The sequence below is a fragment of the Rhinoderma darwinii genome, chromosome 3, assembly GCF_050947455.1.
Source record: "Rhinoderma darwinii isolate aRhiDar2 chromosome 3, aRhiDar2.hap1, whole genome shotgun sequence".
Taxonomy (NCBI): domain Eukaryota; kingdom Metazoa; phylum Chordata; class Amphibia; order Anura; family Rhinodermatidae; genus Rhinoderma; species Rhinoderma darwinii.
The window spans coordinates 389,341,569-389,355,798 of NC_134689.1; the positions used below are offsets into that span (position 1 = coordinate 389,341,569).

Genomic DNA, 14,230 nt, shown 5'->3' on the forward strand with positions numbered 1-14,230 from the left:
TAGTACTCTGCGTTGTGGCCGCAGCAACCCCGGTCCGAATCCGGGTCACGGCAGTAACCCTTTGCTTACTTATTTTTAATGATATTTACCCAAGGTTTAAGAATATTCATGGATTTTCAGGAAATACACAACACATTTTATCTACGGCTTGTTCTCTTTGTTCTAGATGGCAAAAATCTGGAAATATGTGATTTAGCCTGTTCCGAAAATGTGTTGTGGAAAAAAGTAAAAACTTCACAAGAGTTCTCAATCACATGAAAATATTTCGTTATTAGCTGGTTTCCATTTGATTTGCCTCACATGATTTCCGGATTCCATGAAAATATTTCCCCTCTATCTGGTTCCGACTTGCTTTGCAATACATGAAAGGAACTTATGGCAATCGGATCCTTGTGTAAGTTTTGAGGTGATCCAGAAATGTGATGCATAAGCAACAACCCTCGTTGCATCTGGGCCAGTGGCGCAATGGACAACGCGTCTGACTACGAATCAGAAGATTGTAGGTTCGACTCCTACCTGGCTCGTACATGTTGCCGTGATCGTATAGTGGTTAGTACTCTGCGTTGTGGCCGCAGCAACCCCGGTCCAAATCCGGGTCACGGCAGTAACCCTTTGCTTACTTATTTTTAATGATATTTACCCAAGGTTTAAGAATATTCATGGATTTTCAGGAAATACACAACACATTTTATCTACAGCTTGTTCTCTTTGTTCTAGATGGCAAAAATCTGGAAATATGTGATTTAGCCTGTTCCGAAAATGTGTTGTGGAAAAAAGTAAAAACTTCACAAGAGTTCTCAATCACATGAAAATATTTCGTTATTAGCTGGTTTTCATTTGATTTGCCTCACATGATTTCCGGATTCCATGAAAATATTTCCCCTCTATCTGGTTCCGACTTGCTTTGCAATACATAAAAGGAACTTATGGCAATCGGATCCTTGTGTAAGTTTTGAGGTGATCCAGAAATGTGATGCATAAGCAACAATACTTGTTGCATCTGGGCCAGTAGCGCAATGGACAACGCGTCTGACTACGAATCAGAAGATTGTAGCTTCGACTCCTAACTGCCTCGTACATGTTGCCGTGATCGTATAGTGGTTAGTACTCTGCGTTGTGGCTGCAGCAACCCCGATCCGAATCCGGGTCACGGCAGTAACCCTTTGCTTACTTATATTTAATGATATTTACCCAAGGTTTAAGAATATTCATGGATTTTCAGGAAATACACAACACATTTTATCTACGGCTTGTTCTCTTTGTTCTAGATGGCAAAAATCTGGAAATATGTGATTTAGCCTGTTCCGAAAATGTGTTGTGGAAAAAAGTAAAAACTTCACAAGAGTTCTCAATCACATGAAAATATTTCGTTATTAGCTGGTTTCCATTTGATTTGCCTCACATGATTTCCGGATTCCATGAAAATATTTCCCCTCTATCTGGTTCCGACTTGCTTTGCAATACATAAAAGGAACTTATGGCAATCGGATCCTTGTGTAAGTTTTGAGGTGATCCAGAAATGTGATGCATAAGCAACAATACTCGTTGCATCTGGGCCAGTAGCGCAATGGACAACGCGTCTGACTACGAATCAGAAGATTGTAGCTTCGACTCCTAACTGCCTCGTACATGTTGCCGTGATCGTATAGTGGTTAGTACTCTGCGTTGTGGCTGCAGCAACCCCGATCCGAATCCGGGTCACGGCAGTAACCCTTTGCTTACTTATATTTAATGATATTTACCCAAGGTTTAAGAATATTCATGGATTTTCAGGAAATACACAACACATTTTATCTACGGCTTGTTCTCTTTGTTCTAGATGGCAAAAATCTGGAAATATGTGATTTAGCCTGTTCCGAAAATGTGTTGTGGAAAAAAGTAAAAACTTCACAAGAGTTCTCAATCACATGAAAATATTTAGTTATTAGCTGGTTTCCATTTGATTTGCCTCACATGATTTCCAGATTCCATGAAAATATTTCCCCTCTATCTGGTTCCGACTTGCTTTGCAATACATGAAAGGAACTTATGGCAATCGGATCCTTGTGTAAGTTTTGAGGTGATCCAGAAATGTGATGCATAAGCAACAATACTCGTTGCATCTGGGCCAGTAGCGCAATGGACAACGCGTCTGACTACGAATCAGAAGATTGTAGCTTCGACTCCTAACTGCCTCGTACATGTTGCCGTGATCGTATAGTGGTTAGTACTCTGCGTTGTGGCTGCAGCAACCCCGATCCGAATCCGGGTCACGGCAGTAACCCTTTGCTTACTTATATTTAATGATATTTACCCAAGGTTTAAGAATATTCATGGATTTTCAGGAAATACACAACACATTTTATCTACGGCTTGTTCTCTTTGTTCTAGATGGCAAAAATCTGGAAATATGTGATTTAGCCTGTTCCGAAAATGTGTTGTGGAAAAAAGTAAAAACTTCACAAGAGTTCTCAATCACATGAAAATATTTAGTTATTAGCTGGTTTCCATTTGATTTGCCTCACATGATTTCCAGATTCCATGAAAATATTTCCCCTCTATCTGGTTCCGACTTGCTTTGCAATACATGAAAGGAACTTATGGCAATCGGATCCTTGTGTAAGTTTTGAGGTGATCCAGAAATGTGATGCATAAGCAACAACCCTCGTTGCATCTGGGCCAGTGGCGCAATGGACAACGCGTCTGACTACGAATCAGAAGATTGTAGGTTCGACTCCTACCTGGCTCGTACATGTTGCCGTGATCGTATAGTGGTTAGTACTCTGCGTTGTGGCCGCAGCAACCCCGGTCCGAATCCGGGTCACGGCAGTAACCCTTTGCTTACTTATTTTTAATGATATTTACCCAAGGTTTAAGAATATTCATGGATTTTCAGGAAATACACAACACATTTTATCTACGGCTTGTTCTCTTTGTTCTAGATGGCAAAAATCTGGAAATATGTGATTTAGCCTGTTCCGAAAATGTGTTGTGGAAAAAAGTAAAAACTTCACAAGAGTTCTCAATCACATGAAAATATTTCGTTATTAGCTGGTTTCCATTTGATTTGCCTCACATGATTTCCGGATTCCATGAAAATATTTCCCCTCTATCTGGTTCCGACTTGCTTTGCAATACATGAAAGGAACTTATGGCAATCGGATCCTTGTGTAAGTTTTGAGGTGATCCAGAAATGTGATGCATAAGCAACAACCCTCGTTGCATCTGGGCCAGTGGCGCAATGGACAACGCGTCTGACTACGAATCAGAAGATTGTAGGTTCGACTCCTACCTGGCTCGTACATGTTGCCGTGATCGTATAGTGGTTAGTACTCTGCGTTGTGGCCGCAGCAACCCCGGTCCAAATCCGGGTCACGGCAGTAACCCTTTGCTTACTTATTTTTAATGATATTTACCCAAGGTTTAAGAATATTCATGGATTTTCAGGAAATACACAACACATTTTATCTACAGCTTGTTCTCTTTGTTCTAGATGGCAAAAATCTGGAAATATGTGATTTAGCCTGTTCCGAAAATGTGTTGTGGAAAAAAGTAAAAACTTCACAAGAGTTCTCAATCACATGAAAATATTTCGTTATTAGCTGGTTTTCATTTGATTTGCCTCACATGATTTCCGGATTCCATGAAAATATTTCCCCTCTATCTGGTTCCGACTTGCTTTGCAATACATAAAAGGAACTTATGGCAATCGGATCCTTGTGTAAGTTTTGAGGTGATCCAGAAATGTGATGCATAAGCAACAATACTTGTTGCATCTGGGCCAGTAGCGCAATGGACAACGCGTCTGACTACGAATCAGAAGATTGTAGCTTCGACTCCTAACTGCCTCGTACATGTTGCCGTGATCGTATAGTGGTTAGTACTCTGCGTTGTGGCTGCAGCAACCCCGATCCGAATCCGGGTCACGGCAGTAACCCTTTGCTTACTTATATTTAATGATATTTACCCAAGGTTTAAGAATATTCATGGATTTTCAGGAAATACACAACACATTTTATCTACGGCTTGTTCTCTTTGTTCTAGATGGCAAAAATCTGGAAATATGTGATTTAGCCTGTTCCGAAAATGTGTTGTGGAAAAAAGTAAAAACTTCACAAGAGTTCTCAATCACATGAAAATATTTCGTTATTAGCTGGTTTCCATTTGATTTGCCTCACATGATTTCCGGATTCCATGAAAATATTTCCCCTCTATCTGGTTCCGACTTGCTTTGCAATACATAAAAGGAACTTATGGCAATCGGATCCTTGTGTAAGTTTTGAGGTGATCCAGAAATGTGATGCATAAGCAACAATACTCGTTGCATCTGGGCCAGTAGCGCAATGGACAACGCGTCTGACTACGAATCAGAAGATTGTAGCTTCGACTCCTACCTGGCTCCTACATGTTGCCGTGATCGTATAGTGGTTAGTACTCTGCGTTGTGGCCGCAGCAACCCCGGTCCAAATCCGGGTCACGGCAGTAACCCTTTGCTTACTTATTTTTAATGATATTTACCCAAGGTTTAAGAATATTCATGGATTTTCAGGAAATACACAACACATTTTATCTACAGCTTGTTCTCTTTGTTCTAGATGGCAAAAATCTGGAAATATGTGATTTAGCCTGTTCCGAAAATGTGTTGTGGAAAAAAGTAAAAACTTCACAAGAGTTCTCAATCACATGAAAATATTTCGTTATTAGCTGGTTTCCATTTGATTTGCCTCACATGATTTCCGGATTCCATGAAAATATTTCCCCTCTATCTGGTTCCGACTTGCTTTGCAATACATGAAAGGAACTTATGGCAATCGGATCCTTGTGTAAGTTTTGAGGTGATCCAGAAATGTGATGCATAAGCAACAATACTCGTTGCATCTGGGCCAGTGGCGCAATGGACAACGCGTCTGACTACGAATCAGAAGATTGTAGGTTCGACTCCTACCTGGCTCGTACATGTTGCCGTGATCGTATAGTGGTTAGTACTCTGCGTTGTGGCCGCAGCAACCCCGGTCCGAATCCGGGTCACGGCAGTAACCCTTTGCTTACTTATTTTTAATGATATTTACCCAAGGTTTAAGAATATTCATGGATTTTCAGGAAATACACAACACATTTTATCTACGGCTTGTTCTCTTTGTTCTAGATGGCAAAAATCTGGAAATATGTGATTTAGCCTGTTCCGAAAATGTGTTGTGGAAAAAAGTAAAAACTTCACAAGAGTTCTCAATCACATGAAAATATTTCGTTATTAGCTGGTTTCCATTTGATTTGCCTCACATGATTTCCAGATTCCATGAAAATATTTCCCCTCTATCTGGTTCCGACTTGCTTTGCAATACATGAAAGGAACTTATGGCAATCGGATCCTTGTGTAAGTTTTGAGGTGATCCAGAAATGTGATGCATAAGCAACAACACGCGTTGCATCTGGGCCAGTGGCGCAATGGACAACGCGTCTGACTACGAATCAGAAGATTGTAGGTTCGACTCCTACCTGGCTCGTACATGTTGCCGTGATCGTATAGTGGTTAGTACTCTGCGTTGTGGCCGCAGCAACCCCGGTCCGAATCCGGGTCACGGCAGTAACCCTTTGCTTACTTATTTTTAATGATATTTACCCAAGGTTTAAGAATATTCATGGATTTTCAGGAAATACACAACACATTTTATCTACGGCTTGTTCTCTTTGTTCTAGATGGCAAAAATCTGGAAATATGTGATTTAGCCTGTTCCGAAAATGTGTTGTGGAAAAAAGTAAAAACTTCACAAGAGTTCTCAATCACATGAAAATATTTCGTTATTAGCTGGTTTCCATTTGATTTGCCTCACATGATTTCCGGATTCCATGAAAATATTTCCCCTCTATCTGGTTCCGACTTGCTTTGCAATACATGAAAGGAACTTATGGCAATCGGATCCTTGTGTAAGTTTTGAGGTGATCCAGAAATGTGATGCATAAGCAACAATACTCGTTGCATCTGGGCCAGTGGCGCAATGGACAACGCGTCTGACTACGAATCAGAAGATTGTAGGTTCGACTCCTACCTGGCTCGTACATGTTGCCGTGATCGTATAGTGGTTAGTACTCTGCGTTGTGGCCGCAGCAACCCCGGTCCGAATCCGGGTCACGGCAGTAACCCTTTGCTTACTTATTTTTAATGATATTTACCCAAGGTTTAAGAATATTCATGGATTTTCAGGAAATACACAACACATTTTATCTACAGCTTGTTCTCTTTGTTCTAGATGGCAAAAATCTGGAAATATGTGATTTAGCCTGTTCCGAAAATGTGTTGTGGAAAAAAGTAAAAACTTCACAAGAGTTCTCAATCACATGAAAATATTTCGTTATTAGCTGGTTTCCATTTGATTTGCCTCACATGATTTCCGGATTCCATGAAAATATTTCCCCTCTATCTGGTTCCGACTTGCTTTGCAATACATGAAAGGAACTTATGGCAATCGGATCCTTGTGTAAGTTTTGAGGTGATCCAGAAATGTGATGCATAAGCAACAACACGCGTTGCATCTGGGCCAGTGGCGCAATGGACAACGCGTCTGACTACGAATCAGAAGATTGTAGGTTCGACTCCTACCTGGCTCGTACATGTTGCCGTGATCGTATAGTGGTTAGTACTCTGCGTTGTGGCCGCAGCAACCCCGGTCCGAATCCGGGTCACAGCAGTAACCCTTTGCTTACTTATTTTTAATGATATTTACCCAAGGTTTAAGAATATTCATGGATTTTCAGGAAATACACAACACATTTTATCTACGGCTTGTTCTCTTTGTTCTAGATGGCAAAAATCTGGAAATATGTGATTTAGCCTGTTCCGAAAATGTGTTGTGGAAAAAAGTAAAAACTTCACAAGAGTTCTCAATCACATGAAAATATTTCGTTATTAGCTGGTTTCCATTTGATTTGCCTCACATGATTTCCGGATTCCATGAAAATATTTCCCCTCTATCTGGTTCCGACTTGCTTTGCAATACATGAAAGGAACTTATGGCAATCGGATCCTTGTGTAAGTTTTGAGGTGATCCAGAAATGTGATGCATAAGCAACAACCCTCGTTGCATCTGGGCCAGTGGCGCAATGGACAATGCGTCTGACTACGAATCAGAAGATTGTAGGTTCGACTCCTACCTGGCTCGTACATGTTGCCGTGATCGTATAGTGGTTAGTACTCTGCGTTGTGGCCGCAGCAACCCCGGTCCGAATCCGGGTCACGGCAGTAACCCTTTGCTTACTTATTTTTAATGATATTTACCCAAGGTTTAAGAATATTCATGGATTTTCAGGAAATACACAACACATTTTATCTACGGCTTGTTCTCTTTGTTCTAGATGGCAAAAATCTGGAAATATGTGATTTAGCCTGTTCCGAAAATGTGTTGTGGAAAAAAGTAAAAACTTCACAAGAGTTCTCAATCACATGAAAATATTTCGTTATTAGCTGGTTTCCATTTGATTTGCCTCACATGATTTCCAGATTCCATGAAAATATTTCCCCTCTATCTGGTTCCGACTTGCTTTGCAATACATGAAAGGAACTTATGGCAATCGGATCCTTGTGTAAGTTTTGAGGTGATCCAGAAATGTGATGCATAAGCAACAACACGCGTTGCATCTGGGCCAGTGGCGCAATGGACAACGCGTCTGACTACGAATCAGAAGATTGTAGGTTCGACTCCTACCTGGCTCGTACATGTTGCCGTGGTTAGTACTCTGCGTTGTGGCCGCAGCAACCCCGGTCCGAATCCGTGTCACGGCAGTAACCCTTTGCTTGCTTATTTTTAATGATATTTACCCAAGGTTTAAGAATATTCATGGATTTTCAGGAAATACACAACACATTTTATCTACGGCTTGTTCTCTTTGTTCTAGATGGCAAAAATCTGGAAATATGTGATTTAGCCTGTTCCGAAAATGTGTTGTGGAAAAAAGTAAAAACTTCACAAGAGTTCTCAATCACATGAAAATATTTAGTTATTAGCTGGTTTCCATTTGATTTGCCTCACATGATTTCCAGATTCCATGAAAATATTTCCCCTCTATCTGGTTCCGACTTGCTTTGCAATACATGAAAGGAACTTATGGCAATCGGATCCTTGTGTAAGTTTTGAGGTGATCCAGAAATGTGATGCATAAGCAACAACCCTCGTTGCATCTGGGCCAGTGGCGCAATGGACAACGCGTCTGACTACGAATCAGAAGATTGTAGGTTCGACTCCTACCTGGCTCGTACATGTTGCCGTGATCGTATAGTGGTTAGTACTCTGCATTGTGGCCGCAGCAACCCCGGTCCGAATCCGGGTCACGGCAGTAACCCTTTGCTTACTTATTTTTAATGATATTTACCCAAGGTTTAAGAATATTCATGGATTTTCAGGAAATACACAACACATTTTATCTACGGCTTGTTCTCTTTGTTCTAGATGGCAAAAATCTGGAAATATGTGATTTAGCCTGTTCCGAAAATGTGTTGTGGAAAAAAGTAAAAACTTCACAAGAGTTCTCAATCACATGAAAATATTTCGTTATTAGCTGGTTTCCATTTGATTTGCCTCACATGATTTCCGGATTCCATGAAAATATTTCCCCTCTATCTGGTTCCGACTTGCTTTGCAATACATGAAAGGAACTTATGGCAATCGGATCCTTGTGTAAGTTTTGAGGTGATCCAGAAATGTGATGCATAAGCAACAATACTCTTTGCTTCTGGGCCAGTGGCGCAATGGACAACGCGTCTGACTATGAATCAGAAGATTGTAGGTTCAACTCCTACCTGGCTCGTACATGTTGCCGTGATCGTATAGTGGTTAGTACTCTGCGTTGTGGATGCAGCAACCCCGGTCCGAATCCGGGTCACGGTTGCTTACTTATTTTTAATGATATTTACCCAAGGTTTAAGAATATTCATGGATTTTCAGGAAATACACAACACATTTTATCTACAGCTTGTTCTCTTTGTTCTAGATGGCAAAAATCTGGAAATATGTGATTTAGCCTGTTCCGAAAATGTGTTGTGGAAAAAAGTAAAAACTTCACAAGAGTTCTCAATCACATGAAAATATTTCGTTATTAGCTGGTTTCCATTTGATTTGCCTCACATGATTTCCGGATTCCATGAAAATATTTCCCCTCTATCTGGTTCCGACTTGCTTTGCAATACATGAAAGGAACTTATGGCAATCGGATCATTGTGTAAGTTTTGAGGTGATCCAGAAATGGGATGCATAAGCAACAACACGTGTTGCATCTGGGCCAGTGGCGCAATGGACAACGCGTCTGACTACGAATCAGAAGATTGTAGGTTCGACTCGTACATGTTGCCGTGATCGTATAGTGGTTAGTACTCTGCGTTGTGGCCGCAGCAACCCCGGTCCGAATCCGGGTCACAGCAGTAACCCTTTGCTTACTTATTTTTAATGATATTTACCCAAGGTTTAAGAATATTCATGGATTTTCAGGAAATACACAACACATTTTATCTACGGCTTGTTCTCTTTGTTCTAGATGGCAAAAATCTGGAAATATGTGATTTAGCCTGTTCCGAAAATGTGTTGTGGAAAAAAGTAAAAACTTCACAAGAGTTCTCAATCACATGAAAATATTTCGTTATTAGCTGGTTTCCATTTGATTTGCCTCACATGATTTCCAGATTCCATGAAAATATTTCCCCTCTATCTGGTTCCGACTTGCTTTGCAATACATGAAAGGAACTTATGGCAATCGGATCCTTGTGTAAGTTTTGAGGTGATCCAGAAATGTGATGCATAAGCAACAACACGCGTTGCATCTGGGCCAGTGGCGCAATGGACAACGCGTCTGACTACGAATCAGAAGATTGTAGGTTCGACTCCTACCTGGCTCGTACATGTTGCCGTGATCGTATAGTGGTTAGTACTCTGCGTTGTGGCCGCAGCAACCCCGGTCCGAATCCGGGTCACGGCAGTAACCCTTTGCTTACTTATTTTTAATGATATTTACCCAAGGTTTAAGAATATTCATGGATTTTCAGGAAATACACAACACATTTTATCTACGGCTTGTTCTCTTTGTTCTAGATGGCAAAAATCTGGAAATATGTGATTTAGCCTGTTCCGAAAATGTGTTGTGGAAAAAAGTAAAAACTTCACAAGAGTTCTCAATCACATGAAAATATTTCGTTATTAGCTGGTTTCCATTTGATTTGCCTCACATGATTTCCGGATTCCATGAAAATATTTCCCCTCTATCTGGTTCCGACTTGCTTTGCAATACATGAAAGGAACTTATGGCAATCGGATCCTTGTGTAAGTTTTGAGGTGATCCAGAAATGTGATGCATAAGCAACAATACTCGTTGCATCTGGGCCAGTGGCGCAATGGACAACGCGTCTGACTACGAATCAGAAGATTGTAGGTTCGACTCCTACCTGGCTCGTACATGTTGCCGTGGTTAGTACTCTGCGTTGTGGCTGCAGCAACCCCGGTCCGAATCTGTGTCACGGCAGTAACCCTTTGCTTGCTTATTTTTAATGATATTTACCCAAGGTTTAAGAATATTCATGGATTTTCAGGAAATACACAACACATTTTATCTACAGCTTGTTCTCTTTGTTCTAGATGGCAAAAATCTGGAAATATGTGATTTAGCCTGTTCCGAAAATGTGTTGTGGAAAAAAGTAAAAACTTCACAAGAGTTCTCAATCACATGAAAATATTTCGTTATTAGCTGGTTTCCATTTGATTTGCCTCACATGATTTCCGGATTCCATGAAAATATTTCCCCTCTATCTGGTTCCGACTTGCTTTGCAATACATGAAAGGAACTTATGGCAATCGGATCCTTGTGTAAGTTTTGAGGTGATCCAGAAATGTGATGCATAAGCAACAATACTCGTTGCATCTGGGCCAGTGGCGCAATGGACAACGCGTCTGACTACGAATCAGAAGATTGTAGGTTTGGCTCGTACATGTTGCCGTGATCGTATAGTGGTTAGTACTCTGCGTTGTGGCCGCAGCAACCCCGGTCCGAATCCGGGTCACGGCAGTAACCCTTTGCTTACTTATTTTTAATGATATTTACCCAAGGTTTAAGAATATTCATGGATTTTCAGGAAATACACAACACATTTTATCTACAGCTTGTTCTCTTTGTTCTAGATGGCAAAAATCTGGAAATATGTGATTTAGCCTGTTCCGAAAATGTGTTGTGGAAAAAAGTAAAAACTTCACAAGAGTTCTCAATCACATGAAAATATTTCGTTATTAGCTGGTTTCCATTTTATTTGCCTCACATGATTTCCGGATTCCTTGAAAATATTTCCCCTCTATCTGGTTCCGACTTGCTTTGCAATACATGAAAGGAACTTATGGCAATCGGATCCTTGTGTAAGTTTTGAGGTGATCCTGAAATGTGATGCATAAGCAACAACACTCGTTGCATCTGGGCCAGTAGCGCAATGGACAACGCGTCTGACTATGAATCAGAAGATTGTAGGTTCGACTCCTACCTGGCTCGTACATGTTGCCGTGATCGTATAGTGGTTAGTACTCTGCGTTGTGGATGCAGCAACCCCGGTCCGAATCCGGGTCACGGTTGCTTACTTATTTTTAATGATATTTACCCAAGGTTTAAGAATATTCATGGATTTTCAGGAAATATACAACACATTTTATCTACAGCTTGTTCTCTTTGTTCTAGATGGCAAAAATCTGGAAATATGTGATTTAGCCTGTTCCGAAAATGTGTTGTGGAAAAAAGTAAAAACTTCACAAGAGTTCTCAATCACATGAAAATATTTCGTTATTAGCTGGTTTCCATTTGATTTGCCTCACATGATTTCCAGATTCCATGAAAATATTTCCCCTCTATCTGGTTCCGACTTGCTTTGCAATACATGAAAGGAACTTATGGCAATCGGATCCTTGTGTAAGTTTTGAGGTGATCCAGAAATGTGATGCATAAGCAACAACACGCGTTGCATCTGGGCCAGTGGCGCAATGGACAACGCATCTGACTACGAATCAGAAGATTGTAGGTTCGACTCCTACCTGGCTCGTACATGTTGCCGTGATCGTATAGTGGTTAGTACTCTGCGTTGTGGCCGCAGCAACCCCGGTCCGAATCCGGGTCACGGCAGTAACCCTTTGCTTACTTATTTTTAATGATATTTACCCAAGGTTTAAGAATATTCATGGATTTTCAGGAAATACACAACACATTTTATCTACAGCTTGTTCTCTTTGTTCTAGATGGCAAAAATCTGGAAATATGTGATTTAGCCTGTTCCGAAAATGTGTTGTGGAAAAAAGTAAAAACTTCACAAGAGTTCTCAATCACATGAAAATATTTCGTTATTAGCTGGTTTCCATTTTATTTGCCTCACATGATTTCCGGATTCCTTGAAAATATTTCCCCTCTATCTGGTTCCGACTTGCTTTGCAATACATGAAAGGAACTTATGGCAATCGGATCCTTGTGTAAGTTTTGAGGTGATCCAGAAATGTGATGCATAAGCAACAATACTCGTTGCATCTGGGCCAGTGGCGCAATGGACAACGCGTCTGACTACGAATCAGAAGATTGTAGGTTTGGCTCGTACATGTTGCCGTGATCGTATAGTGGTTAGTACTCTGCGTTGTGGCCGCAGCAACCCCGGTCCGAATCTGGGTCACGGCAGTAACCCTTTGCTTACTTATTTTTAATGATATTTACCCAAGGTTTAAGAATATTCATGGATTTTCAGGAAATACACAACACATTTTATCTACAGCTTGTTCTCTTTGTTCTAGATGGCAAAAATCTGGAAATATGTGATTTAGCCTGTTCCGAAAATGTGTTGTGGAAAAAAGTAAAAACTTCACAAGAGTTCTCAATCACATGAAAATATTTCGTTATTAGCTGGTTTCCATTTTATTTGCCTCACATGATTTCCGGATTCCTTGAAAATATTTCCCCTCTATCTGGTTCCGACTTGCTTTGCAATACATGAAAGGAACTTATGGCAATCGGATCCTTGTGTAAGTTTTGAGGTGATCCTGAAATGTGATGCATAAGCAACAACACTCGTTGCATCTGGGCCAGTAGCGCAATGGACAACGCGTCTGACTATGAATCAGAAGATTGTAGGTTTGGCTCGTACATGTTGCCGTGATCGTATAGTGGTTAGTACTCTGCGTTGTGGCCGCAGCAACCCCGGTCCGAATCCGGGTCACGGCAGTAACCCTTTGCTTACTTATTTTTAATGATATTTACCCAAGGTTTAAGAATATTCATGGATTTTCAGGAAATATACAACACATTTTATCTACAGCTTGTTCTCTTTGTTCTAGATGGCAAAAATCTGGAAATATGTGATTTAGCCTGTTCCGAAAATGTGTTGTGGAAAAAAGTAAAAACTTCACAAGAGTTCTCAATCACATGAAAATATTTCGTTATTAGCTGGTTTCCATTTGATTTGCCTCACATGATTTCCAGATTCCATGAAAATATTTCCCCTCTATCTGGTTCCGACTTGCTTTGCAATACATGAAAGGAACTTATGGCAATCGGATCCTTGTGTAAGTTTTGAGGTGATCCAGAAATGTGATGCATAAGCAACAACACGCGTTGCATCTGGGCCAGTGGCGCAATGGACAACGCATCTGACTACGAATCAGAAGATTGTAGGTTCGACTCCTACCTGGCTCGTACATGTTGCCGTGATCGTATAGTGGTTAGTACTCTGCGTTGTGGCCGCAGCAACCCCGGTCCGAATCCGGGTCACGGCAGTAACCCTTTGCTTACTTATTTTTAATGATATTTACCCAAGGTTTAAGAATATTCATGGATTTTCAGGAAATACACAACACATTTTATCTACAGCTTGTTCTCTTTGTTCTAGATGGCAAAAATCTGGAAATATGTGATTTAGCCTGTTCCGAAAATGTGTTGTGGAAAAAAGTAAAAACTTCACAAGAGTTCTCAATCACATGAAAATATTTCGTTATTAGCTGGTTTCCATTTTATTTGCCTCACATGATTTCCGGATTCCTTGAAAATATTTCCCCTCTATCTGGTTCCGACTTGCTTTGCAATACATGAAAGGAACTTATGGCAATCGGATCCTTGTGTAAGTTTTGAGGTGATCCAGAAATGTGATGCATAAGCAACAATACTCGTTGCATCTGGGCCAGTGGCGCAATGGACAACGCGTCTGACTACGAATCAGAAGATTGTAGGTTTGGCTCGTACATGTTGCCGTGATCGTATAGTGGTT

At 40.7% G+C, this 14,230-nt stretch overlaps 13 non-coding genes across 13 annotated transcripts; all 13 read left to right on the forward strand.

The window, feature by feature from the left end:
- Positions 1–451: 451 nt before the first annotated feature.
- Positions 452–524, forward strand: TRNAR-ACG (transfer RNA arginine (anticodon ACG)). The gene has a single exon. It is a non-coding gene; the product is annotated as a tRNA-Arg (tRNA).
- A 2,131-nt stretch (positions 525–2,655) lies between these two features.
- TRNAR-ACG (transfer RNA arginine (anticodon ACG)) lies at positions 2,656–2,728 on the forward strand. The gene has a single exon. It is a non-coding gene; the product is annotated as a tRNA-Arg (tRNA).
- A 478-nt stretch (positions 2,729–3,206) lies between these two features.
- Positions 3,207–3,279, forward strand: TRNAR-ACG (transfer RNA arginine (anticodon ACG)). The gene has a single exon. It is a non-coding gene; the product is annotated as a tRNA-Arg (tRNA).
- A 1,580-nt stretch (positions 3,280–4,859) lies between these two features.
- Positions 4,860–4,932, forward strand: TRNAR-ACG (transfer RNA arginine (anticodon ACG)). Its single transcript has one exon. It is a non-coding gene; the product is annotated as a tRNA-Arg (tRNA).
- A 478-nt stretch (positions 4,933–5,410) lies between these two features.
- Positions 5,411–5,483, forward strand: TRNAR-ACG (transfer RNA arginine (anticodon ACG)). Its single transcript has one exon. It is a non-coding gene; the product is annotated as a tRNA-Arg (tRNA).
- Positions 5,484–5,961: 478 nt separating this feature from the next.
- Positions 5,962–6,034, forward strand: TRNAR-ACG (transfer RNA arginine (anticodon ACG)). Its single transcript has one exon. It is a non-coding gene; the product is annotated as a tRNA-Arg (tRNA).
- Positions 6,035–6,512: 478 nt separating this feature from the next.
- Positions 6,513–6,585, forward strand: TRNAR-ACG (transfer RNA arginine (anticodon ACG)). Its single transcript has one exon. It is a non-coding gene; the product is annotated as a tRNA-Arg (tRNA).
- A 1,029-nt stretch (positions 6,586–7,614) lies between these two features.
- TRNAR-ACG (transfer RNA arginine (anticodon ACG)) lies at positions 7,615–7,687 on the forward strand. Its single transcript has one exon. It is a non-coding gene; the product is annotated as a tRNA-Arg (tRNA).
- A 467-nt stretch (positions 7,688–8,154) lies between these two features.
- Positions 8,155–8,227, forward strand: TRNAR-ACG (transfer RNA arginine (anticodon ACG)). The gene has a single exon. It is a non-coding gene; the product is annotated as a tRNA-Arg (tRNA).
- Positions 8,228–8,705: 478 nt separating this feature from the next.
- TRNAH-AUG (transfer RNA histidin (anticodon AUG)) lies at positions 8,706–8,778 on the forward strand. The gene has a single exon. It is a non-coding gene; the product is annotated as a tRNA-His (tRNA).
- Positions 8,779–9,786: 1,008 nt separating this feature from the next.
- Positions 9,787–9,859, forward strand: TRNAR-ACG (transfer RNA arginine (anticodon ACG)). The gene has a single exon. It is a non-coding gene; the product is annotated as a tRNA-Arg (tRNA).
- A 478-nt stretch (positions 9,860–10,337) lies between these two features.
- On the forward strand, positions 10,338–10,410 carry TRNAR-ACG (transfer RNA arginine (anticodon ACG)). The gene has a single exon. It is a non-coding gene; the product is annotated as a tRNA-Arg (tRNA).
- A 1,007-nt stretch (positions 10,411–11,417) lies between these two features.
- On the forward strand, positions 11,418–11,490 carry TRNAH-AUG (transfer RNA histidin (anticodon AUG)). The gene has a single exon. It is a non-coding gene; the product is annotated as a tRNA-His (tRNA).
- The last annotated feature ends 2,740 nt before the right edge of the window (positions 11,491–14,230 follow it).